The sequence below is a fragment of the Ischnura elegans genome, chromosome 4, assembly GCF_921293095.1.
Source record: "Ischnura elegans chromosome 4, ioIscEleg1.1, whole genome shotgun sequence".
Taxonomy (NCBI): Eukaryota; Metazoa; Arthropoda; class Insecta; order Odonata; family Coenagrionidae; genus Ischnura; species Ischnura elegans.
Window position 1 is genome coordinate 121,248,119 of NC_060249.1, and position 25,651 is coordinate 121,273,769.

The 25,651-nt window shown below is 40.2% G+C and overlaps 1 protein-coding gene across 1 annotated transcript in view; it reads left to right on the forward strand.

Moving 5' to 3' along the window:
* Window positions 1-7,641: 7,641 nt before the first annotated feature.
* Window positions 7,642-25,651, forward strand: part of LOC124157977 (protein dachsous) — a 284,929-nt gene continuing 266,919 nt past the window's right edge. The window contains exon 1 of the mRNA XM_046533108.1: window positions 7,642-8,104. The gene's annotated coding sequence lies outside the window, so the exon portion shown is untranslated. The remainder of the gene's footprint in view (window positions 8,105-25,651) is intronic.

Here is a 25,651-nt window from a genome sequence, read left to right on the forward strand (position 1 = left end):
TGAAGTTTATGGGCCTTAAATGCTACCTTGCTGAAGATTATAATAGCTTTTTGGTACGTGCCTCGACTTATGAAACGACTTCAATGCAAAGACGTAACCACATTCTTATTTTGGATCACCAGATGAGATATGCTGGTCATTGGGCATATGGATATTGAAAGTAAGTTAAATAGTTCTCATTAGTGCAGATTTATTTACAAATGTCGTGGTGTATTTAATAAATGATGCGAAAGATAAAAAGATTCCTCGAGGAATTTACGAGTGAAATTAAGCAAGTTTCTCAAATCTCGAAGTGAGAGAAGGTCATCGAGAGTGGAAGGAAGGAAAGGTTTGATGCACAAGTGGATTGGATTCGAAAGAGCTGTTATAATCGAAAAATCATTTCAAGTCGGAAAAATGGCCAAAAAATGTCGACCCTTCTGCACTCCGCTGTGGGCGCAGTGAGATGGGCAGGAAGAAGTTATGTGGACATCCGAGAGATGGCGGCGCAGACGCTGTCTCCCGCCCTTTTGATCATGCTACACGTATACGAATAAAACGCCTTTTTTTGCGATCGAGACGGTTGGTATATACAAACAAACATAAAAGCCAAGCAACTGACGTCACGGTGTTTGCATATTTACCTGAGGAGCCCATTCTTGACGTGGTTTCGAGGTAGTTGTTCTGAGTTGCGCATGCGTGGCGTGACTCATGAGGCGTGTGACGCTAATGGTCAGTGGCAAACTCCCCATTATTCCTAATGGAAGATTTTTGATGCTGGGAACTATGTTTTTCCTCCTTATCTACGCGTCTACTGTTTGCTCTACTCTTTTCTCACTCTGGTGTGCACTTCATTCAACAGATTCATGAATGGTTCCCGTTCATACACATTATAATACCCGCCTGAAAGTCACTTGATATTTTCTTAAGCATGTATACTTTTCTTCTCGTTCGAAAATAGGGTAACAGGGTGTGTACTAGTTTTTACCTGGGATACCAAAAATACTGGCGGTCCTTGAGCTTATGAATCAGATCTGGATCACTTGAATGTAGGTAGTAACCTTTTGTTTTAATCCAGTTTATTGGTTCCGCGTATCTAGATTCTATTCAACTTTTTTGTGGACGCGGTAACTGCAGAAATATTTCACCATTGACATCTAAACTTACAGAAAAAATCACGAATGCAAAATCTTGTTCAAGTTCGTTAAAGGTCAATATCGGATCAAAGGAATGAGGTAATGGAATGAGGTTTATTTTTGAAATGAGAAGAGCCTTTTTACCTCCTTTAGTTTATAAAATTTAACGCTGTTTTAGAAATAATAACATTTATCAGCTTACTGTAATACGGTATACAGGGAAATCAATGAAACACCGTGTTACATCATAAAATTGTTTGCATTTACTGTTCACTACATCGTGATAAAATTGTTTGTATTTACTACAGCATGATCATACAGGGTTTACTTGCCAACTGGAATTGGCCTACATATTATTTCCCTTTTCTCCTTGAAGCTTCTTGTGTAGCTATTTCTGCGATGAATCGCTTGCTGAACTTCTCGGTGAAGTACCAACAGTAATCCCCATTATCTTCGTTCATCAGACCTGCTTTTTCAATTTTATTATAACTATAAATAGCTGTTAAATTCTAAAAATATTGCTTGATTTCATAAATTTAACTGTAAAATGTGAATAAATGGTGGGTGATACAACTTTAAAACCATCATATTTGGATTCAGCAACTTTAAAAACATAAGAATAAGGTGTTTTCAGTAAAAAAGTTTTTTTCATTGTTGGGCTGTGTTATATTCAACGCGAAACCCTCTTATTTAAAGGGGTGACAATCCGTATCATCATGTGCCTCTCTGATTGGACAACCTTTTTGGATCAGAGATCGATGGAGGGATTTCATTAGGAGTTCCTCTTTTTTACTACCATTTGAAATATGCGGCTTTTATTTTTATAAGGTAGATGAATTAATAAAGGCAGTGCATTCCTTTATCGCTCACTATGTAATCGATTTTCAGTTACCATATAACTTTTGTTTATTATTGAGGTTTATATGCCAGCAAAATAAAATTTTCTCCAGCGTCAAAAATTGTGCATGTAATTTTTATACTGTCTTACGACATTTGGATGGAGACTTTATTCGTTTTTTCGTCTGCGAACGCTGAGATGGGCAATTTTTTGTCTGTCTAAGTCCACGGTTTTAATCCTAGTAGCACGGAACAGGTGTTCATTTCTTTCAATTGGTATCAAAGAATGCCACAGATCCCCAAAAGCCAGTCATTCGAGTTTTATTTTTCGTTTTAAATAATCGCCGATTGCTTTAAATATGCTTATTCACTGAATTCTATGTGTGACAAACGTTTCCAGTTTTTGACGAAGGTTCTCACAGCGCTGTTGTGAACCAATGTGTTGTGGTGTTCGGTTTTCGTACGAAATGTCATCGACATATCACAATCTACGCGGAGAGATCGTCATGATGATAACGCGGACAGGATCGGAATCCAATTTAGTACTTATTTTATGATATTTCTAGGTTTATATACTGATTTATTTAACTCATAAACTCAGTTTTTCCTTAATATTATCTTATAACTTTCATTTTAAATGCAAGTGCTGCGTAATATACCATCGTTAGCCAAGCCGACAGGTAAAATTTATAAGCATCCTTCTCAACAATACTGTGTGAAATGCATCAGGCGATGCAACATTTTTTCTAAATTTAATCAATTGAATTGAAAACTTTCCCTTTTCTCTCTCTCTCTCTCTCTCTCTCTCTCTCTCAATTTTCACCAGGGAAAATTATGCGAGAATCATTTTTCAGCCCCCCTGGGACGCATTTTCTCTTCGTGTGCTTTTAGACTGCTCGGATGTTCGTTCTCATTTTCACAGTAATTACAATCAATTTTAGTTGTGGATGGGAGATAATTCTTAGCTTTCTATAAATGGAAAGCTTTCGCGTAAAATTGTAATGGCTGCGTTACAAACTTTTCTCACCAACATCGTGAGACATATTGGAACTGCTTTTGACTCTCTGGAAAGTGTACGATTTTTATGGAGTGCTCATGCTTGTTTCATCTCCTATTTAAACCGTATGAGGTACGATGTCGGGTGAAATTGCAACTCGAAATAATTCGAAATTGTATTGTAAATGTGCACTTAAATTGAATCAACATTAATAGTGGTTTCGACGCTTATTGTTACGTCTTCAAGAACTTGCACTAGAGCAAGTTGTAGCTTGGTTAGTATCAGTACTCATGAGCGTACCCAGTAGGAGGGGGAGCGACTGCAAGAAGCGAAGATAAATTTAGTTCAAAACAAAAGTTATGAACAAATTTTCCTTTTGAAGAAAAATGATATTAGTATAAGACTTGGAACTAAAATAAAAATAATTATTTTTTTCAAGCAAAAAATTATGAAAACTAATGAATTGCTGTCGAAATTTCCTTAAAATTTTGGTTTAATTAACCTTTTCTGCGCAAAAAATTTAAAACATGAACGATCACGGCTAGTTTTGCCCCCCCCTAATTTTGATTCTGGGATTGCCCATGTCAGTACAAGCAAGTAAAAGTAGTTTCGAAGCTTATTGCTTTAAGGTCAGGTGCTGGTACTGGTCAAGTTTCAACGTGATCCAGTAGCAATGTCCGAAAATGACGCAATAAGCGTCGAAAGTAGAACGTTTAAGTCGATTTAAGTGTATTTTTTATGATACATACATGTATCATTCTCTATACTCATTTTCTATTTCAATTGCTAAGAGTTTGTGGTCAGATTAACACTTGAAATTCGTAGATTCGAACATTTTTGTGGATTTCAGGGGCGGATTAAGGTCGTAAGGTTAGTAGGGGGTGGGGGTTCATTACTTACCATTGCGCCTTGGTGATATGCAATAAATAGCGGCGATAATACGTCTGACATCTGATATCCGTAGTCACTTCAGTTTTAGATATTCGTTTATTTTTTTAGAATTGTTTTTTTTTTAAAGCTGGTGAAATAAAAACTCACATCGGAGAGCAACCTTAAAAATTACCATCTTTTCAATCTTACTGAAATTTTGGGGGGGTGGGGTTGGGGGGTGCGCCCATCTTAATCCGCCAAATCAGAAAGATGTAGAACTCGAGGTATAAGTTGAACTGAATGAATAAGCCAATTTTGGCATTCAAAGTCTTTTTAAGAGTTTAATCTCCGTTGTGATCCTGTGAATGTAGCAGTCTTTCAACGTTCCTGCCGTTACTATAATCATGCGCACAATGTGACTTGAGGAAGGCCCAACATACATTTTGAAAGCCCTTGAAATTATACTGACGGCCTCACGTATAGGCATTTGTGCGTGGAATTTCAGATGCCGGCTGTGTCATTCTTACCGCGTTGCGTAGAGGCTACGCCAGGAGCGCCTCATCTGCCCTTCGGCTTCCACAATGCCTCCGTGGATTCTGTTGATAGCCCTCCATTTTGATAAGCTGAGGGAGGGTAAGACTCAACCTGGGCTCGAACGATGCTCCCCCGATTCGAGTGCCAATGGAGATGGTCTCCGGTAGGTCCGTTTCGCATCAAAATGACTTTTTTTCTTCCACTCTTGTCCACTACACCTTACCCTGTGGCTCCTTAGATGGATCTTTTGCCAATCACGCACCGATAAGCGAATTGTGTCGTGTCTCTCATCAATGCAACTACTGCAAATTAATTTCTATGAAACAGGGGCGCAGCTAGGAATTAAGGCTAGGGGGGTTTTAGGCGCAAAACATTGGGGTGTCTGAGGGTGTGGAATACCCACCAGGGTAAGCGGGAGGTGTGGGCTCCACCCCCTAGAAAAATTTTCAGAAATATTGCAATGTCTAATTTTAATAATATTAAGAACTTCCACCATATTGTGCCCAACATTACACAAGATATTCATAGAAATGGTTCCAAATGGTGAGTTTTTCGGCCTTCTGAGGGATATTTGATTAACATTTACAGTATTTTATAAGCAATATTAATCCAACTAAGTCAAATGGATTTAACTTATCTGATTATTTATTTAATTATCTGAGCCCTGGAAGGGGTTTTATCCCCCAAAACCCCCCTCCCTTCGCCACTGCTATGAAATCCATTCCAGTAGAAACAGTTAAATTTCTCTTTAAAGTCACTTGATTTGACTCTGCTCTAGGAATAAAGCTTTTAGTCGACACAAATTTTGATGAGGGCATTCCACTCGCTATTTTTAGTAAGCCTTTAAGAGAGGATGATCGCCTATTGCATCGAGCACTTGGGTCAATCAAATGACTTTGCCTTTAAATTACCTCCAAGATATAAATCTCAGTGAAAAATATAAAAACGTCTTATACCAACTATGCATGTTCATAAGCTTCGCCTGAATCAATGGTGACTTTATTTCATACTTTAACATGGTTTATCCTTAGGATGGAGAAGAATTCGTTCTTATCGAATTTCAGCTATTATGTCTTATTATCTAATGACTCATCGTGAATAATAAAGAATATTTATTTATTTATTATGTTTAATGTTCGCCCAACATATACATAATCATTGGGCAAACAATACAAGAATATAACTACAAAAAAAATTGAAAATAAATTGGTCACAGCCATAAATAGTAACAATCATGATAACAAATGCTGAAAACTATTAACCAAATACTATCACAGTCGCGAAACATATTCTTAACATCTTTTACAAAGCAGTATTTCTTTTGATACAAGTCTAGATCGTTGAAATTTTTGTTATATATTACACAAATCCTTCGTATTGGCGTATTGGAACAATAATTTGTTTTAACCTTTGATATATAAAATGTTCTTTTAAACCGGCTATTAACATTTGGAACTATTATTTTTATTTCCTTCAGTAACTCATACCATAGGCCCTTATTGATGACATCATGCAGAAGCAGCAGATCGTTTATGATTCTTCTATTTTGCAGGATATGGAGACCAAACACTCATAACAAATCTCTATAACAAACATAATTTTCGAAAAGCGGATACACATGATATAATACAAAATATAGAAATCTTAAAAATCTCTTTTGAACCTGCTCTAGCATTACAATAAGTATTTTACTACCAGTTCATAAATATGGATTCCAAAAAGAAATAGTGCAATAGAATATAGTATCTCTGTTCAGTCTCTCGTTTCTGTGTATCCGTCAGTTGTCTGTGGATGTGCTACCAATCCTTGCATTTTAAATAAATCTAAAATATGCCGATGCAAAAGTATTGAGATTTTTGATTGCACTATTCCTTTTTGGAATCGAGAACTAAGTTTACGTTTGACGGAATCATTTCCTGAGTCTCCGCAATGGACTGCTTCTACTCAGTCGAATATGTAACGCTGCAATTTTTTATCCTCTTCGCAATCCAAGTAGGATCATGAAACGTTTTTTCTATTTATTGTTATTTTACTATGAGCGTTATTGATTTCCTCTTGCTTGATATATCCCAATTGCCTACGCTATTTTGAGCATTTGGCATTTCATTTTCAACATTTAATTCACCTCCATCATATGCAGGGTGATCTATCAATTTGAGACGTAAAATCGTTTAAGTACCAAGCCGTGGACTGTTGGAAAAGATTAAAAATAAATATGCGAAAATCTTATGTACTGTTAAATTCTGGTAGCTCTCTCTTCTCTGAATTATTGTCTCATAAACGGTATTTTACATTCTGTTATTTGCTGGAGAGCTTTCTCAACATGCAAATATGGATATACTCTCAATGTCAGCCTAGTAACAGAACAAGCGCAAGACTGGCCAATCGTGTACGTCCTGAGGCTATGTACTGGTAGCAAAATACATCGAATATTAATTAGAATTTATTATTTTATGTAATTAAGATGATGCTCCATAACTGTGTCTGGAAAGGAGCCAGCAAGAGTCAGGAGTAAGCACAGTTTGGCTCCGTTCAAGAGGATAGCCAACATTTGGATGAGGGTAATGCAGGTAGAAATTCGCCATTGAGCTCCAGAGGCTCTTTACTCGCCCCTAAAGAGATATAATTGATTTGCAATCCTAGAAAAATTTTCCAGCCAGTGGCATCCATAGTTCTGTGGCGTAAAATATGGTGGCTCTGTTTATACTCCTGGATTGCTCGCGCCGTACTCCTGACGAAGTGCGCTCATTGAAACTTTTTTCGGACGTTGAAGTCTCCGCCTTGCGTGCGGAGACTTGAACGCCTGTCTGCATGTGCTTTGCTCTTGAGGCCAAATTGTGCGCTCGGTCGTCGAAGCCGGAACTCCCGCATCGCAATGATGTGTTCCTCTCGCCCTGTCCGCCGCTGGGGAAGATGCACGATGGCGGAGAGCCAGTGCTCGCCCCTTCATTGGGGGACGGTGGTCACGTGACCGCGGGGCTCCAGCGGGGAGACTCGGAAGCGAGCCGCGCCGACGCCCGCCCTCTTGAGCGCGTCGCGGCGCCCAGTCGTTCGCCCCCTCGTCCCGGGCCGCTGCTGCATCCGTGCCGGCTTCGCATCCCGCTGCCTCCACTGCCACTCCCCAGACACCATCCCCCTCCGAACTCCCCCCCCCTCGCTCTCCGGCTTCCCTCCTCGCCTTCGGGCTGCGGGGGGAGAGCGACCGGTTCCGAGATCTCCCTTCGGAGCCCTCGCAGGAACGCCGGCCCCCTTCCCTCCCCCCTGCGCGGCCAGTGAGTGGGGCTGCTAGCCGCTGAGAGGCCGTGCGACGCTTGTACAGGTGTGTGTGTGAATACGCTGTCGGCCCCAAATAACAAGTGCGTTCGTTGCGATGGGTCCCTGCTGGATCTATTGAGATCGCCGCCTCGACAATATTCCGCGTGGTGTGTGAGTGGTCGACGATAGAGCACTCCGTGTTGTGGGATACAAGTGAAAGTGTTTCCGACGCGTGGAAAATGATAATGTAGATATGAATGTGTCGTGGGTGAGTGTGTGGGATAAATGCACCTAGCAATGAAGTGTTCGAAGAAAGGCCAAGTGGCATTGGTGCCAGTCCTCTAGTGCCCGTTGGATCATCATTGGTGTCCTACTATACAAGAATCGGCATATTATTTTTTTGCCTTGTGCTTCGTGAGTGATCGTGCATTTTACTCTGGATTATCGTGTTATCTTTGGAAGTGTTTTTACCATATTGGAATAGCGACGAGTGAAGGTGAGTTTCAGAACTTGCGTGTCCCGAGGTGTTCGCGATGATGCGTTTGCAGGCTCGCCTCCCTTGTGACGTGAATCCTCCCAGCATCTGCTTTGCGCTTGCTGTTTGTTGCCGTCTCGCGGAGAGATGGCCCTCCCTCCACCCAACGTCCGCTTAGTTTTTTTCTACATAAATTCTTTCCGAAACTAATTCATGCATGCGGCCGTGGTAGCCGTGCGCGTTGGAGGGAAACAGGCTCCCAACTCGTATTTCCAGCCTGCTCCTCGCATCGTCGTGGATGCTTTCTTTGCACGGAGGACCACGGAATTGACGATACCGTCGCAATTATCCCTCCAATTGCAAGCATGCTAGTCGTAGCGAACCATTCTTTGCTGTAGAAAAATCAAACACACGCACTGCTCGCTGTTTTGCCCGTTGCTAGGAGTGCCTCCGTGACGTTTAACGTATTATTTACTTTTACTCTTAAATAGTACGTTTATAGTTTACAGCCACTCTTGAAAATTCAAGTCGAGCATTTGTTTTGATGAGTGGAGCGAAGATGAGTGAAGCGAAGTGATGTAATTGATTGAAATTCGCTGGGGGTTGGGGAGGTCAATCCCCCACCCCCGAAATGTTTCCGAAGAGGTCTTTTTATGCGGACCCCCTTCACTAGTGGAACCCCCTGGAACCACCTCTTCCCCTCTAATATTACCAGAAAAGTTTTGTGCACATGTGCTGGACTTGATAAATAATTGATTTCAACACTTGAATGACAGCAACAGTCACCTTCTATTAAAGATTTCCAAAAATCTTCGTCGCTTGAAGCGATATCAACTGGTTTGTAACGTGAAGTTAGTGTGAGGGTAGGGTTTTTCATGCCGAGCAGTTTGTTCATCATTGGAAATTGTTTAATTGCGAGTGATTGGGTGTCCGCCATGATTTTTCGAAGGCTGGTTGTCTCCGTGGCTCTGCTCTCTTCCCGGCCGCCTCTCCACTCTGGAATCTGCTCGTTCGTCTGGCCGCCATTACATCGCCTCCGAATGGGGTGGTGGGTGGGGGCTGCGGGGGGGGGGGGGAGAGGGGGAAGGGAGGCTGGGCCGTGTTGTGCTCTGTAAGCGACGGTGGGGCCACACGGGAACACCATTCTGACTGACTATTCTTGAGCGCCCGAGCTTCTTCCTTCGCACCTCGAAATCATCTCGATCATCGATTGAAAAACGCGAGATCGCATTCCTCGACTCGCTAACCAGTCGCTCTCGAATTCTCGCCCTCCGGAGGGAGGCCTCTTTTGCTGTCGACCTCTGACCGGCCAGTTGCATTTAAAGCGCCCCTCCCGGTTTCCGTTCCATTCCGACAGAGGCCACCCTTTTCGGCTCTTTCGAGCTGCGGATTCCCGAATCGCTCGGGTGCCGTTGTCCTCTGCAGACACACAGAAGCGCGGAAGTTCTTAGCCGTCGGTGGTGTGGTTACCCGCTCCTATCATCCAGCCGTACTGCGGCAAATTTGGTCGAAATCCTGGCCAAAACCTTAAAATGGCGCTTTCGTCGCTTAAAACTCTTCAAATTCAAAGAACTGAGAAAGTATTATCTTTAAGAATGGTTATGCATCTCATTTCCGATTATTATATTCTGAAATATTTGTTCAAAATCAATATAATTCTCTTGTGAATAAGTGGTTTGAGACTCACATATGGCATTGTCTTGTCGATCATAACCAATACCTTTTTCACGAGGTTATTGGAAGATAAGATAGCTCATCGCTCATATTGTTTTCGTGGAAATATTTTTCACTTAAATTGTGAACAACTAACGTCAAAGTTTTGTCCAAACTCGTAGAATTTTGAACTAAAATTTGAATAAGTGATTTGATTGAAGTAATGTATTTAAGAAGTGAAAAATGTATGCAAATAAAATACCATTCCATCGTTATTTTCAATAGCAATAGTATTATTAAAATCTATAATTACAAGAAGAGCTTTAAAAGACTTACAGGAATTACACGCAAGCATTCATAATTACGGGTTCTGCATTCATGGTCCAATGGAGAGCGAACCATTATTGCTAGTGATTTGGGAATTAGTGAACTCAAAAAGTAGAGACCACCCTAGCAAAGTAAGTTTCAAATTATTATATGATACAATCATTATTGTAATTGGTTGTGTGTGTAAAATTAGGATTATAGTAATTGGAGTCACCACAAAACTTAGAAATCGATTGTCACCCAGTTCTTAAGTTTCACCCCAGTCACCAAATTCTAGTTCTAAAAGTACAGCTAAAACATCTTTTGGCAGCAATTCTGCTTCCTTTTTGGATCTTCTAAGGAATTTTGCAGAATAGCTGATGTTAATTACGTACGTTTCCATGACCGCCGCTCAGGATCGCGGATAGATGGTTGTTGAGATGCTTAAAGATCATTCTAGCTGCGTGCCAGAGTCTTTTGCTCACTCCGGCAGCATGCCTGTTTGGAAAAGGGTAGAAAATACAATTTGGGATCAGTGAGGGGGTCTTGTTGTTGTATCTGATACTTAACACATTAGCTACTAGTCAATAAATTACCTAGCGGTAGCGATAGTATATTTTTCGAAGTATTCAATGCTGATTATGATAATCAAAATATTGTCTCCGACATAAGCTATAGAGAGGTTCAATGATTATTTGAAGATCGTAATTAGTAAAAAATACAACGCAAATTTATATATATTACGCTAGTTCCAGGGATCATTTGATCGTGAGAAAAGGTAATACTTAATTTCAGGACCGAGGTGTTCATTATTTTAGTTAGCGCTATATACAGTCGCTGCTGATTACTAGGGTGGATCGAAGTAATAGATTTTTTCGAATAATTTATTCTAATTGCATAAAAGCTGCGTATTTTCATGTGGACCAACGGAAATATAACGGGTGAAAATTACGATTAATCTTCATTTCGCGCAAAGAGCCTAAAAGACAAAAAAATGAACCCGCACAGGTAAATTTTAAATTTACGCGAAAAGTATTCATATACTGTTCGATTGCCTTAAACATCTTTAAATAAAATTATGATAGATTCCTGAGCGAACAAAACTATAATCTAGCAACCTAAGCAATCAGTTTGATTAATCAACTTTTGTACAAAATTTTCGAATAATGGTATTCAATCGCTTTTTAATCGTTTTTTACAGGTATGCTTAAGGGCAAGTAAGCATAAAAAGCCATCTCATTCATCAATCTGTCAACGCTAGTTGCACATAACCTTTTGGAATCTTAGGAGAATATGTGCTTAAAATCATTTTCTTTCTAACATTATTTTCTGGTGCACTTATTTACGAGTGCGATGTAGATTTCCGCTGCAAGGTAATGACTTGGGGCGTAAAAGTATATCATTTTGACAGGGACTTTTTATCATTCAATTGGATACTTTCTCTCTACACAGGAGACTTCGATTTTTCCCGATCCATCGACTTCGTGTCCGCTTTCGAATAGCTACCGCTCAAGAAAATTCGCTCAGGGCATTGACTTCAGTATCCTCCAATTTATAAACTCCATTATCTATTGGTCCTTTCGATTTATTCACCGCGTAGGTTCGATGTCTTGTTCTTGTTTTAGCTAATGGAAAGCCTTTGGAGGAAAATTCAAATACTTTCTTTGTGAATTCATATCCATAAGTATGTTCCCTTAGTGGGAAGTTCACTTTTTTCGCTTATACCAGAAGTTTTTTTGCCATTCATCTCGTTTGAAAGATCTTCCTCGAATACTTATTCTGAAATATTTAGTCATAAGATCATAAGATTAAGTATAGTCAGATTTTATATTTAGTGTCACATTGGAAAATGCTTCCACCTTACTTGTACCAGACGAGGCTTTATTTTGAAATCACAAGTTACTCGTAATTTTTACTGAAAGGAATATTTGAACAAAATAGATACCACTTTATGCCTTGTTTTTCATGTATTAGCCATCGGAATTCACCGGAATTTATTTATTTATTCATCGGAATAGTGTTGCCAGATTCCATGTTTTATTTATTATGACTTCCTCAGTGTCGTTAGGAGTCGTTGCCTCATCTTCTTCCCCACCCTTCAATTTATCCAACAATTTTTGTTTTATCAGTGCCCCCTCGCCAAATACCATCGCTGTAAATGGACGGAAGACGGAATACACTCTTCAAATGATGCGAAGGCATGCAAACGCGCCATGTAGTTAACAAAGTTCTTCGGTTGGTCCGGCAATATCCCTTTCATTTATGATGGACCGATTCCATCCATTCTCAACTGCAAATACGTTCTAGTATAGACCTGCGCCTTTAGCTTTGATAATCCATAGAAAAGTACGGCGGTTTTATCAATGATGCCTAGCTATTTTCATGCTATTGATATCCTCGGATTCAATCCATTCATATTTAAATACTGGCGAAATACGTAAGATATTTCTTAAATAAATTAAGTATTTTAATAATTATTATTAAAGTATTCTACGGATTAAGGTAGGTTTCCATGGAGTCAGAAAGGACTATACTGATCAGACTCCCTGTCATTCATGTACTTCCCTCTTCAATTCACATTAAACCCTTTCAATCTATCTAAAAATCCTATTCTTTTCCTTCCTCTCCATCGTTTACTCAACATTCTACCATCTAACACCATTTTCAACATCCCCTCCCCGCTAAGTATTCGCTCCATCCATACTTTCTGTCTTCTCCGTATCTCATCATGAAGCTTGCTCTCCTCACCCACCATTTCCAGCACTTTGTCGTTCCAAGTATGTAAATAAATGATTGAAAATTGAGCTCTTCAAGTGCTCGTGTACCTACAGCTGAACCGAAACCATAGGAACTTCCATTTTGTTGTGCCGTATGAACGTATTTTACATCGATTGCTTCTTCCTAACCAGAATCTTTTATAATTATTCTGATAGCCCATCATTCAGGTAATAAATTGCACTTATACTCTGCTATTTGATTTGGAGCCGGGTTTGACTTACTTGTGGGTTTATGGCAGATAAATAACTTTCCAGGTTTAGCGATGGACGCTTGCACTTAAGTTAGAAATGATGTAGATATGAAGATGATGGAATCGGGAAAAGATAAAATCGAAGAGGTGTAAAGGAAGCAACTACTTAGATTCGGTCATGTTGATAAGATAGGTGGCACCCTATGGCCCAAGGAAATAAATGGATTGAAATACTTCAGAGTGACTGATTAGAGGAAGACCAAGAGTGCATTGGAGAGTAGAGGTAATGCAGAGAGGAATGGAAACAAGAGGAATGAGAGGAGCGTCATGACAACAGAGAAAAAGAGAAGCTGAGTGCAGGAAAACGACGACAGTCGTGAACAACCTGCTTAGTATGTAGTAAATGGTTCCTCAGTAATACTAACAATGACTTTACAGGTTTATAAAAGTATTTAATAGTACTAGTAAATGCAGATATATAAGTTTGTTGTTTCCGGCAATATTTTTGGAATTTTCTGAACATTTTGAAAGAATAACTAAAAACTTTCTTTTGTCACTGAATTTTTTATTTAAACACGACCATGGTTTCCATGGTTACCGTCTGGTTATCTGGATCAGAAGATGGCGAGAGCCGTCGAAACCACGGTCTGGTTTTAATAAAAAAATTCAGTGCAAAAACAAAGTTTAAAGCTTTTCTTTCAAAATCTGAAATATAAGATTCAAACCCAGATTTCTCGAACGCTATCTACGGATTACATTACAAGTAAATAATCTTCTCAATCAAATAATATTTTCAATTTCTAATTGCATGTTCTAAACTAGAGCCTATGGTTTTCTGAACCATTAGATTTCATGAAATGCGGCAATGCATTTTTGAAACCGCGGCGAATAGCGATCTTGCGGGGCCATCATATTTTGCATTAGTTGGCATTAGGGATGCGACGGTCAGCAATGTCTTTCATTTGAACGTTGGACATGGACAGTGATGCCCAACATTGACTGAATCCGCGAACTTATTCGTTGTAAATGAACGTCTTATTCAGGCTTTAAGAATAATATTCTCCGTCCTACCCTTGCTAGCGCAGCGTCTGCAGGCATCGAGAGACGTGCTTGATTTCTATTCTATCGTGATGTGATTCTAGCCGTAGTCATCGTCATAAAAATTATCCTTGTTTTAGATAATATGTTATGATTTTTCCTCGAAAGATTGTGTTGCGATCGTCTGCGAAAACACTTCGTCGCGCGAATCCGCGTTCAAGAAAGCTTTGTTTACGATGTCTTTTATGTTCATTCATCCAAATTCACTTTTATTCTCCATGGAAACCGTATAAAGGGTTCATGACACGTTCGGCGAAGCAGAGAACGTGAACCGCGTAAATTCTTATCTTCGTTCCAGAAAGCCGCATTCGGGAAGCATACTGCCCTGATGTGAATTTATTTCTGTCTGTTAAATCTGTTTCTCGTCATACAAACATTCGTCTGTCCCCTATGGTTTTTAACGGTTTATTCATGGTTCATCTCGATTGAGCTCCATATTTCAAATCTCGACAGTTTGAAGTGAGAGGGCGTGAGCTTGAGTACAATGCTTTTGCCCTTGGTCCAGTCTGTGGTCAATGGTCTCCCTTGTGGTCAAATGCCTTATAGTTTCTCTTCGGAATTTCATCCCGTCCCTCTTGCCAAATTGTCAGGATCTCATCGTTCGCCGTACAAAGCTTGAGAACTATTTTGTTTTAAGCACTCTCAAGACATTTCACGTGTTTGCCGTGATACGGGATTCATTTTTGTGCCAAGAATTTCCTTAGGCCCCTCACTGCGCTAGCATATCAGGAGTGGCGCAGCGAGGGGAGGTTTTGGGGGATAACCCCCCCCCCCCCCAGAGCTGAGAGAAACTTTTAAGTTTAATCCATTTTACTTAATTTGATTAATTTAATTTTAGAAGAGTGTAAGGATTAATAAAATACCCCTCAGAAAGCCATAAAACTCACAATTTTGAACTATTCATCTTAAAAAATTTCTGGGGGTGGGCCCCCGCACCACCCGCTTATCCTGGCCGGTATATCACACACCTCAGGTCTATTTGCGCCTACAACCCCCCTTCATTCCTAGCTGCGCCCCTGCATATCAGTGCCCATTAGAAAAGAGGCAGCCATGTTGTTATTCTGTGCGTGTTAGAGGTGCATGGTGCTTGGAAATGGTGCTGTATTCACTCAAGGTTCCCAAACATACCGTGTACTTCTAAACTTTAGATCCAGTGAAAACATAATTCATATGCATAACATGAGGTTTTATTTTCTTTATATTATCATTACATCGTCTTGAAACAATACGCACCACCAATAAGGTGCTTGGAAATGGGTGGGTATGTTTTTTTACGTAAACACACATTGCGAATAGGCCAATAGCCAGGTGGAAAGTAATAATCAACTAAAATGTAAACCCTATGATTACATTATTAGGCTAACAAAAAGATACAGTATGAAAAATACACTCAGCGAGAGGCGCGGATCCACACAAAAATAACAATAGAAAATGAGAAGAACATCACCATGGAAATTAAAAGGAAAAACTCAAGTCTTACAAATAAAGGAGTCGATCACTGTAATGCAGTGGTGTAACTAGGAATACGCTTTGGGGGTGGGGGGGGGGGGGGAGTGGAATGGCCTGGGGTGGTGACCCCCCTCCCAGGTAACGGGGATCCGCGAAAATAAAAAAAAATGACGTGCCTGACAGTGCATTTTACATCATTTTGGCATTTTAAATTTAACTTTAAGCAGATGTAGTTATTAAGAGTCAAAACTAGACAATAGTTTTCAATATTTTTTAAATTTCTCCGAGGCTTTGGGGGGGGGGGGACCCCTCGTCCCCCCCATAGTTACACCACTGCTGTAATGAGAGGCTATTTTTACTTTCCATTTGCGTCAGCCATGAATCTTTTGAGCTCCTCCTTCTATCTAATCTTTATAGTGTATATATCTATATAGTTATATATATATATGCTGCAAGGTGCGTCCAGATGAGGATGCAGAGCGCAGAAGTCGATTTTTTCAGAGAATTATTTTTTCACCATCGAAAAAATTACGTGAATGAAAATTACGAAAATTATTATTTGAACATTTAAAACTGCATGGCTTGAGAGTCATTCACTGTAGGGTTTTAAGGAGTAGCGGTTGTCATGGCGAAATCTGTCCCCCATTTCATCGTTTCTGTAACGGGCAAGCTAGAGAATGAACTATGTACTATTTAGTGCGCGTGGGTGGGTGAGCCTAGGAAACTTAGACGTAGCGCGGGGCGGGGACAGTATAGGCTTCTCTCGCCTCCTTTCAGATCCACGCGAACCGAGCGAAGTTCATGCTGCACGCGTCATTCGTGAAGGATGCAAATAATGCGCGTCAAGTAATCCATTTATAGGGAATACAAATGGTGGAAGTATTATTTTTTAAATGAACATAATATAAAACGTTAAGTTGAGGGGAGTAGACGAAAATTTCCCTTATTCGGGTATGATTCAATAAATACATACAAGTGGGTGGATATAATAGACTCTTTTAAAGAACACGTTGTCAGTAACAGTGGCGCAGCTAGGGGGGTTTAGGGGGATAAAACCCCCCCTAGAGCTCAGAGAAATTTTAAAGTTTAATCCAGTTTACTTATTTGGATCAGTATTACTCATAGAATAGTGTTAGAATTTATCAAATATCCCTCAGAAAGCCGTAAAACTAGCCATTTTGAACCGTTATTCTTGAAAATTTTCGGGAGGAGGGCCCCCGCAACTCCTGCTTGCCCTGGTGGGTATGCAATACCCCCACACACATAAGTATTAGTTGCGCCTAAAACCTCCCTAGCCTTATTTCCTAGCTGCGCCCCTGCTAAGTAATTGTATTTTTCGTGAACGAAGTGTGGTCTCTGGTGTTGTGACCTACCATCTGCACCGTTTCCTGCAAGTTGTGTTTCCCGTGTTTCTCACTGAAATAAGTGTTCATTGTCAGTGTCCTTTCTCTAAAAAAGGGTAAAGAACCTAGAAATTACCTGAAGTTATCTTGGATTCGTGGTCCATGAAATTTCTCTGTCACCCTCGTGCGCTGAAATATAAGTGAGACATATATGACATGGATATTATAAAACACTTTATTTGGTGTTAACTCCTACGTAGCATTCATTAGCATTAATCAATTTCATGGATTTAATGGGGTCATAATCAATTTATAATTATTATTTTTAATTAAAGGATATTAGTTTAATACCCAACCGAATCTATGCCTGAGCTGTGATTAAGTTTCTTATGTCGGCACTTAGGTTTTGCATTCCAGTATTTCCTATCATTTCTCGTAGTGTGCTGAGGTAGTGGTAAAGCGGGTGTGATGTATTTCATATATATTTTTCATACATTTCATCTGCTTGAATGAGAAAAGAGAAGTATGCGAGAAAAATAAATTACCGTTAATCTCACACAATCTGTCTTTATTCTCTTCCATCAAAATTCCACGAAATTCTTTCGTGAATTTACGAATTTTTGTTTAGCAATAAGCTCGAGGATTTTCTCAAATAATTATTGGTGGTTGTAATATTTTATCCACTCGTGCTTCGTACTTTTTTCTGCATTCATTAACTATTGTTGATTACCTGGGCGCCTGAAATACTTTTTTCGTAAAGTTACGAGACCAACGACACTTTTAACCCTTTAGCTGCGGGAGCGTCAAAATTTTTCTGCCACTGTGTGCGGGAAATGAGCGGGGAAGATATTTTTCCGTCGACCCCGGGCGTGTGTCTAGCAGGTAGTGGACCCTCATAATCCGGGACTACCCACCCTACCCCCTGACGACAGACCATGAATACAATTGAGCCCTTTCTAAGAATCATAATTGGAATTAAAATATTTGAACGTTACTTTTTCTAAATTAAATGTAAATGAATTTTTTTCCTCAAATTTGGCCAGCATGACATTTTTATGAGCGATTTGATATCAAACAGTAAAAAAATCCATTGATTTTTAACCATATTCCTCAATATTTCAACCATACTTCAGCCGATTTGAACTTTGGGGAGCATTCGGAACGTATGTTTGGATGCGGTAGGTAAAGGTAATGGATAATAAAGGTTATAATAGGCATTCTCATGAAGGTGGTCCGATATTACACCAGATGAGGAGCTATCGAACTGGAAAATATGAGGAGTAAAATCATCAGTCCTGGACCAAGAAGATGATGCGGATTCAATGTCTTCAGCCAAATTGAATGGACCACCATCGCCGGATTCATTTGCATCATCCTCATCCGTCTCAGTATCCCTGATAGACACAGACACATCGGAAAATTTTTCGTCCTCACTGTCACAAATAGAGTCGAATAAAATATTGAGAACATCATTCTCGAGAGAAACCTTTCTCCTTTTTGGCCGAGATGGCAAATTTTCACTATCCATAGTGAAAATAAATGAAGAGATTCACAAAATGTAGTCACTCGAGTAGGTACTTGATTAGGAGCAAACGTACACCACCGAAACTCTGGAAAAACTGAGCAAAGATCAATAGAGCATGTGGAAAAGACAGGATATTCGAAGGGAAACCCATTCGGTGGGAAATCCAGAACGAGATTATAATACTCAAAGGAAAGAAATGTCCTTGGTAATTACGCAGGTGCGACAAACCCACCACCGAAAGTATAAGAAAGAATAACCAATGCTTTCAAATAAGTTTCCCCGGCTAATGGACAATGACAAGATTAAAAAATTCCTAGGAAATGTAAGGATTCATTGGAATTGTTTTCTTCGTGAATGTGCCGCGGAGAGCAGAGAGACCTCTCTCTCGAAGAAGGGATAATCTGGGTAGCGCTCCCCGTGGTGAGGGTATCCAGTCCTCGAAAGACGCCTTTGTGCTCTCTGCCACTAGGTTGGGCCGAGTTCAAGCAACCGCGGAAAGGATGGCAATAAAATCCTGAGGAAAGTCTGCCAGTGGTAAGAAAATCTGGTCAAACGTAGAAAAACGTTTTTCCCGCACTCACCATGCAGAACGTTTAAAAACGTTCCCGCAGCCTAAGGGTTAAGCTCACTTGAGAGATTTATCGACCTATAAAAAAGTCATCCAGGTGGACGTTACTACTTTCTGTCGCATGTCATTTAACGCTGCAAAGAGGCGCTTGGCTTTTCGCCTCACAAAAAAGAACCTCGTCAGGCCTTTCACACCTTTGACTCGGTGGAAATGACCGGTTCTCTCATATTTTCAGTTATTTAGCATCATGAACCGAAAACATGAAAATTTGCTAGTGTTTCTTTCACTATCCAGGGTGCGGCCTGGCTAGTGCTAAATAGCACCTCCCCCTTTCACTTCTTCATCCAAAAACCTTCCTGCAACATGATTGGCGAATCCTACCTTCATTTTGAATCTGCAGAAAATATACTTTGTTCCCATTCCCCATGTTTGAAGTTATCGTAACTTCCTGATATTTCACTTCATCTGTCGCCTTAGCGTTAACTCCATCCACAACATATCATTGGGGATATTTGGACTTCCAACGCTGGAATTTTACTGCCGTGCATTTGCTGTTTCTTAGTTTTAGCCCTTACCTTTGGGTCTGCTATTTTTTAAGCTTTTACTATTCAAAAGAAATATTCATATATATTGGGCGTATGTCACTGAGGAATCTTGGTGGACTTTTAAACGTTTTAAAGAAAATGTAATCATTGGTTAGTTAAAAAGTTTTAGATGACAACCTACCGCTTTCAAACATTTATGGATAACATGAGGAGTGTTGATTTCTGAGAATAGTTGAATACTAATGGGAGGAAGAGCATTTGGGGAAAACGGTTCAACAATGGCAGAGGTCATCGGAGCAGAGGCGAAGCGGAGGGGGCGAAGAGGGTGTCAGTGAGTGATAGTCGACGTGAAAAGAGTGAGGTAGAAGTGACAGGGGAAAATATAGAAATAAATTGGTGGATGACAAGGGATTCTTTGCTATGCATCATGATACTAATCAGGATAACAATTATTCCAGGTACTAAGTTCTTAACCCCCAAACTATTAGTAATTGGTGTTTCATTAACTATTGCCACTATTATGTTTGATCAAAATATATAACCACGCTATGAAGTTCTAATAGATTATGACTTCTTTGGCTAGAAACGACCCGAAACCACGCATCCATCAATATTCACGCGATAAAAATGTATCCTGTGGCACCGCCAGTGACTATGTTTTTGTAAAAATAATAATAATAACATATATTAGCTGGTCATAATGCTCCTTTTTTCAATTTATTGTTGTGTAGATTTGGCACGACTATCATGGAGTCAAAGTCGATCATCATAAAGTCTAGTAAATGTTGTTAACAAGTTTTTTAAAGAGAAGGCGACAGAAATTGAGTACTGATATTTTCCTTATAACGATTCAACTTGGTATTTGGTGTACTAAGTAGGCTCTTTCGTACTTTACTTTCCTATGATATATCGCGGAGATAGTCAGTTTGCATTAGAAGACATACCATCGCAATATACCCCTTCGTGCCTCTGAGAGGCTCAGATTGTCTTTGAACAGTATTATCTGATGAAGCTCTTGGGATTTATATATATCTCAGTCCACCGTAAAATTAAGGAAAGAATATTTTTACAATCGCATGTAGAAAATGTCTTGAGTAAATGGGGAGAAAATTGTGCAAATTAAACCGTTCCATCAGAAATTTTTAAGTTTTGCATTAGCAGCGAGACATTTCCGAGTTGAATGCGATATCTTGCACTTTTTAAAAATTTGATCGATTAATTATTTACCGGCATGAATTGTGTGAAATACTAACGAATGTGTGAAGAAATAATATCGTTTTTAAATATTTCGCAACACCTTTGCTCTTAGAAGATTTAACTTCCGTCATCCCGGCTTACAGCCTGCATTCCACTCTGTTTCTGAATATTGAACGTCCCTGAAAATTTTTTCACATTGCTAATTTTAGTCTTAAGATTTTTTGTCACAAACAACGCTCGTATTATCATTTTCCTTCACCAATTCCGTCCATAGATCATAAGAGTTAATCGCGAATAGTTAATCACTGAAGCTACAGCACAAAAAGGGAAACAAAAGAAATTGGTGATTAGTACATCATCTACGAAGGAATTTCTTTTCTAAGTCGTTTGCGTTCGTTTTTCCTTATAGTGTCGCATTTTTCACCTCTATATATATAGAAGAGTTATAGAAGTAAGAGTCACGGTGTAAAAGCCATAGAAATATACATAGAAATCTTATGATTCCATCCCAAGATTCTAAGATGCTTCAAAAATACTTTGGGCTTCAGTATTTTTACAATAAACCTGGCCTGAATTTTCAATGCTATAGTCAAGTGTCCTTGCAACATAGGACGATGAAAACTCACTTGCATATTTTTTCGCTGTTATAAAATGAAAATCCTTCAAAAAATCGCAAAAATACGATCCAATTCCTAGCAATGAAACTTCAAGGCGCCTGTAGAAAATAGCCGCCCAAATTCACTGGATTGTGGATAACCGAGAAAGAATGGCTGTGTTTATTAGCTACAAAAGTCCATGATTGGAAGAAAATGTAAGTTTTACTGTGTTTTATAATAATCATCCCTTACTGTCTTATTTCGCTATTCTACACAACTGTAGAAAGTTTCGGGTCGAGAATGTCGATTCCCTTGATAGGTTAATAAATGTTCATTTCCAATTCAATGTTTCTTTCTAGTTTCTCATTCGGTTCGTGAATGTTTACTAATATATGCGGCTAATAATATTATAATTACCTCGTCACTCATCCTGATATTTTATTATATTTCTTTTAAGTCCTAAAGAAATTTTGTTAACAAATCTCTGAAATTTTACAAAAAATAAAGAAGCTATGACGTGTTATGATCTAAAACTAGTCGCTTTTCTCTGCCCCCATTAATGTATCTCACGACATTTGCATCTACATAACTACCCACAAGTCTCCCCAATGGGTGTGTGTCAGGGGTTTTAGGATTTCGGCCGTTTACCTTTAAGAGAATTGAACATTGTACGTACGCGTTTGGGCGAGTGATATGGCTGAGCTCCGTCTGGCATTTATTGACTTCATTTATTGCGCGGAAGAAAAACAAATTCCTAGAATCATCCGTTAGGCAAAGTATCTCTTGCATCCGTTGAACGCCGAAATGTAGTGAGTTTTAAGATGATGTTCTCCGTGTTGATCTTTAAGATGTCTGTTCTTTCTGTCTCTAGTAACCTAAGCCTGGTATGAAGCCTCCGAGTTTCAAGCGGCTCCCTTTGCAATTAATGTAAAAGCTGTGTGCAACGCTCTCTGTACGCCCGTTGCAGTTGATGACGAATCGTGCAGCTTACTTCGGTATGTTATTCAGGGCCAAATATTTCTGCGCCGGATGTCATTTCTTTTGTCGCGTGTTCGAGGTGCGGCCTGGCGAGGTGACACCGTTTCACTCACCGCACTGGTGCACCTCACCGGAGTTGAGCATTTGAGTGATAAGGGTCGTAACTCGATACTACGAACACTTGATGCTGTTTGAAAAGTCTTAAATTTATTCCATGAAATTAATCTCACGGACAGAGAGGATCTTATAGTATATGTATATGATATTTTAGCATCCCTTCTTATGTGCAACTACGGTGAGTTTCAAGACAACTCTCACCACCCGATCACAACGCCACATCACCTCCTAGAGATATTCCCAGCCACCCCTTATCGTAATTGTAGCGATAGAATTAATTATCTTATCACTACTTACAGTTTTGTTTACTTTCTTTAATCTTCCTCTTTATCTTTTTTAAGTACAAAAGATTATATCAACTTCCGTGTTCTGTCTCTTTCGTTCCCCCAAACATAAACAACTCCCATTATTGGTTATTTTCCATGACAACTTTATAAGTGGAGTGAAAGAGGGTTTTCCATTACATTTATAGCATACACGTCACCCCTCCACATACCCTTTTCCTCCCCAATTAAAATCACATTATTTTTATGATATTTAAGGACTTATTTTATATTTGTAGCCCTTGTACCTGGTGATGACGCCGCTGCGTCGAAACTAGTTGTACTGCGAGAATAACTTGGTAGATAAATACATAGTCTTCTTTTAATTTTTTACGGTGAGTTTAAATGCGTACCACTTCTTCAGCGTTTTTAAGCGTGCAAGAGCACAAAGTGGGGAATGGCGTCCAAAGTTTACAAAGGAATCAGTTTTCCCATAACAATGTAAGTGAGGGAGATGTTGAGAATAAGCTACAATGTTGTTATCGCGTGCTATACTCATTGAAGTTACAGGGGGAACTACAAAACTATACGATACATGTTGCCGGATGGTGGCTAATGAATGGATCACCTAGCATAATACATTTTTAACATAGAATTTTTAAATTTTATTTATTTTTCTCTGTTTTTCTTATATATTCGAATATTTTCATAGTTGAAAGAACGACCGTGGGGATATTTGACTTTGATTTGAGATAGAAGATTAGTTTGGACCTGAACACCTGACGAAATCCGTCTGTGTCTTCGCTATTCGTAAGAGTTTGACTTTTAAGGAGTACAGTTTTTCGGCGGAAGGGAGGATGAAAGTGGATGAAATATTTGTATTGGTAATTAATTTTTCACCGCTATTTATGGAATTAAAAATTAGGAGCACTACTCTGACTAGAAATTTTGTTTATCTCAATGGTGTGGGTCCTCCAGCCACATTAGGATGACTCTGAAAATATTTTGCTATGCCAATTTATACCTTAATTGTTTCTCGGTTTTCCTCGACGGCGGACGGTCAAGGCTGGGGGTCTACGGAGGTTTTCTAGTTTGGAAGAAATATTCGATCTCTTAGTTTCTAGGCGAGGGCGAAATGGTTGACGTGCACCGGTTGATCAAGTGAAATCGACTCTGTATCGACTTCGGACGTCTAAGCTGCATTCGAAGGTCGATTTCGAAAATGCCTGCACGGAAATGGTCGCGATTGCCACGTGGGGCGGTGGCAGTTTTGAAAGTGACCTGCAGGTTGATGAAACCTTATGATAGTCGTCTCCACATCAGTTTTCAATTTTATCTTGAAGGTCGACAACAGTTAGCTGATGATAAATCGCAATGGCGTTGGAATTAGCTTTATCATGAACATGATTTTTTTCTCTTGCGATTCGGCATAGGGCTGTACTAATCTTATGTTTGCTTACTCCGTCTTTATGCTCAACATTTATCGCTGCATTAGGTACATTTTCTGATAAATCAAGGAAATTGTCTTCTCTGTTTGGTGCAGGAGGCAACTGTTTGGATCCGTTCAGCGTAGACATAACTAGAAGAGCCTCGCAGCCATCTTTGTTTTCCTCCCACCCTGAAATATAACAGTATGTTCTTCAATATACTGAAGGGGCATCGAAATCTCCGCCAATGATTAAGCTTCGTCCCGAATCTTTGGATTTTATATCAGTCATTTCTATTAGTAATATCACTGGGAGGCGGTCTCACTGGTACAAGCACCGGTTTACACTTTTGGATTTGTGGAGTTAGAAAGAGCACCATACTGACTGACTATTTGATTCTGGTAATGTTACGGACTTCCTTGCGATCGTGTTCTCCACCCGTATAGTAAGTACGCTTCACACAGACCGATCAGTCTTATCTTTTCTCTGTGGACCATCCCGACAATGGAAGGCGATGTGTATGGAGGAGGTGCGATGACGGGAAGCGCCAACCAGCAGTTACGAGGCCGTTCGGAGTCGTGCCCTCAAAGCGGCCGGATTGTAAGAGAGGGATTACCCGTCCCTCCAATTTACGAATATTTCTGGAGTGTCCCGTGAAGCTTCTCTTCACCAGAGCCCTAACAGATGGGTACGGCAATGCTTTGAGGCACTGCATACCAGGGAGGCATGTCCCTTTTTCGAGGGAGGAAGAGAAGAGCCTGCAAAGGCACCCTAGTGGGAGGTATATATCCCTTGAGGAGGGCCTCGAGCAATGCAGCCCCCAGCGCAGCAGAAAGAACCGTGGAAGAGGTCTTTCCGCCCGCGCGAACGGCAGCGGAAGAAAAGGTGGTGGAAGGAAGGAAAGCAAGATGAGCGCGGTCATGTCTGGGCTCTCAGCAAAAGAGAAACGTGTTTTCCCTTTGAGTCGACCGCCGCGGGAACCCTCGGTCATTCCTTGGAAGTCTTTTGAGGGCAGGGAAGGGAGGAAGAGGGCTGAAGAAGGGCCTTAATCGCTCCGGGACCCTCAATTGGAGGGTCCTTCCCCAACGACCGAGGCGCCACGGTGGCGGCAGCCGGAGGCGTGCCAGGCGTCGCTGGGCTCTGGGTCTTGGGCCGCTCTCGTTGTCTCCAGCGCAGACGGAAATGGCGTCTGGATATGATCAATTTCGAGAAATCCAGGAAATGGTTGGGGCTGTAGATTTGACTCCGACGCGTCGGCTTATTCTATAAATGCCAACTGAACCATCCACTTCCGATTAGTAATGGTGCTCTTACCGCAGTCCATCGGCCAATTTGCTCATACTTATGACGCCGGTTGAAGTACTAGATAAACCAACCCTCTGGAATACTCCCATTCTTTTCACCTCACGTTCCCACCCGTGCCTTTCCTAATAACCACCCTCTACACCAACCTTAATTCTGTCATTCTTTTTCCCAGAGATCACTTTTTACAGACTTACCACCTTTTTCAACACCATTTCGTATACCTGCCTTTC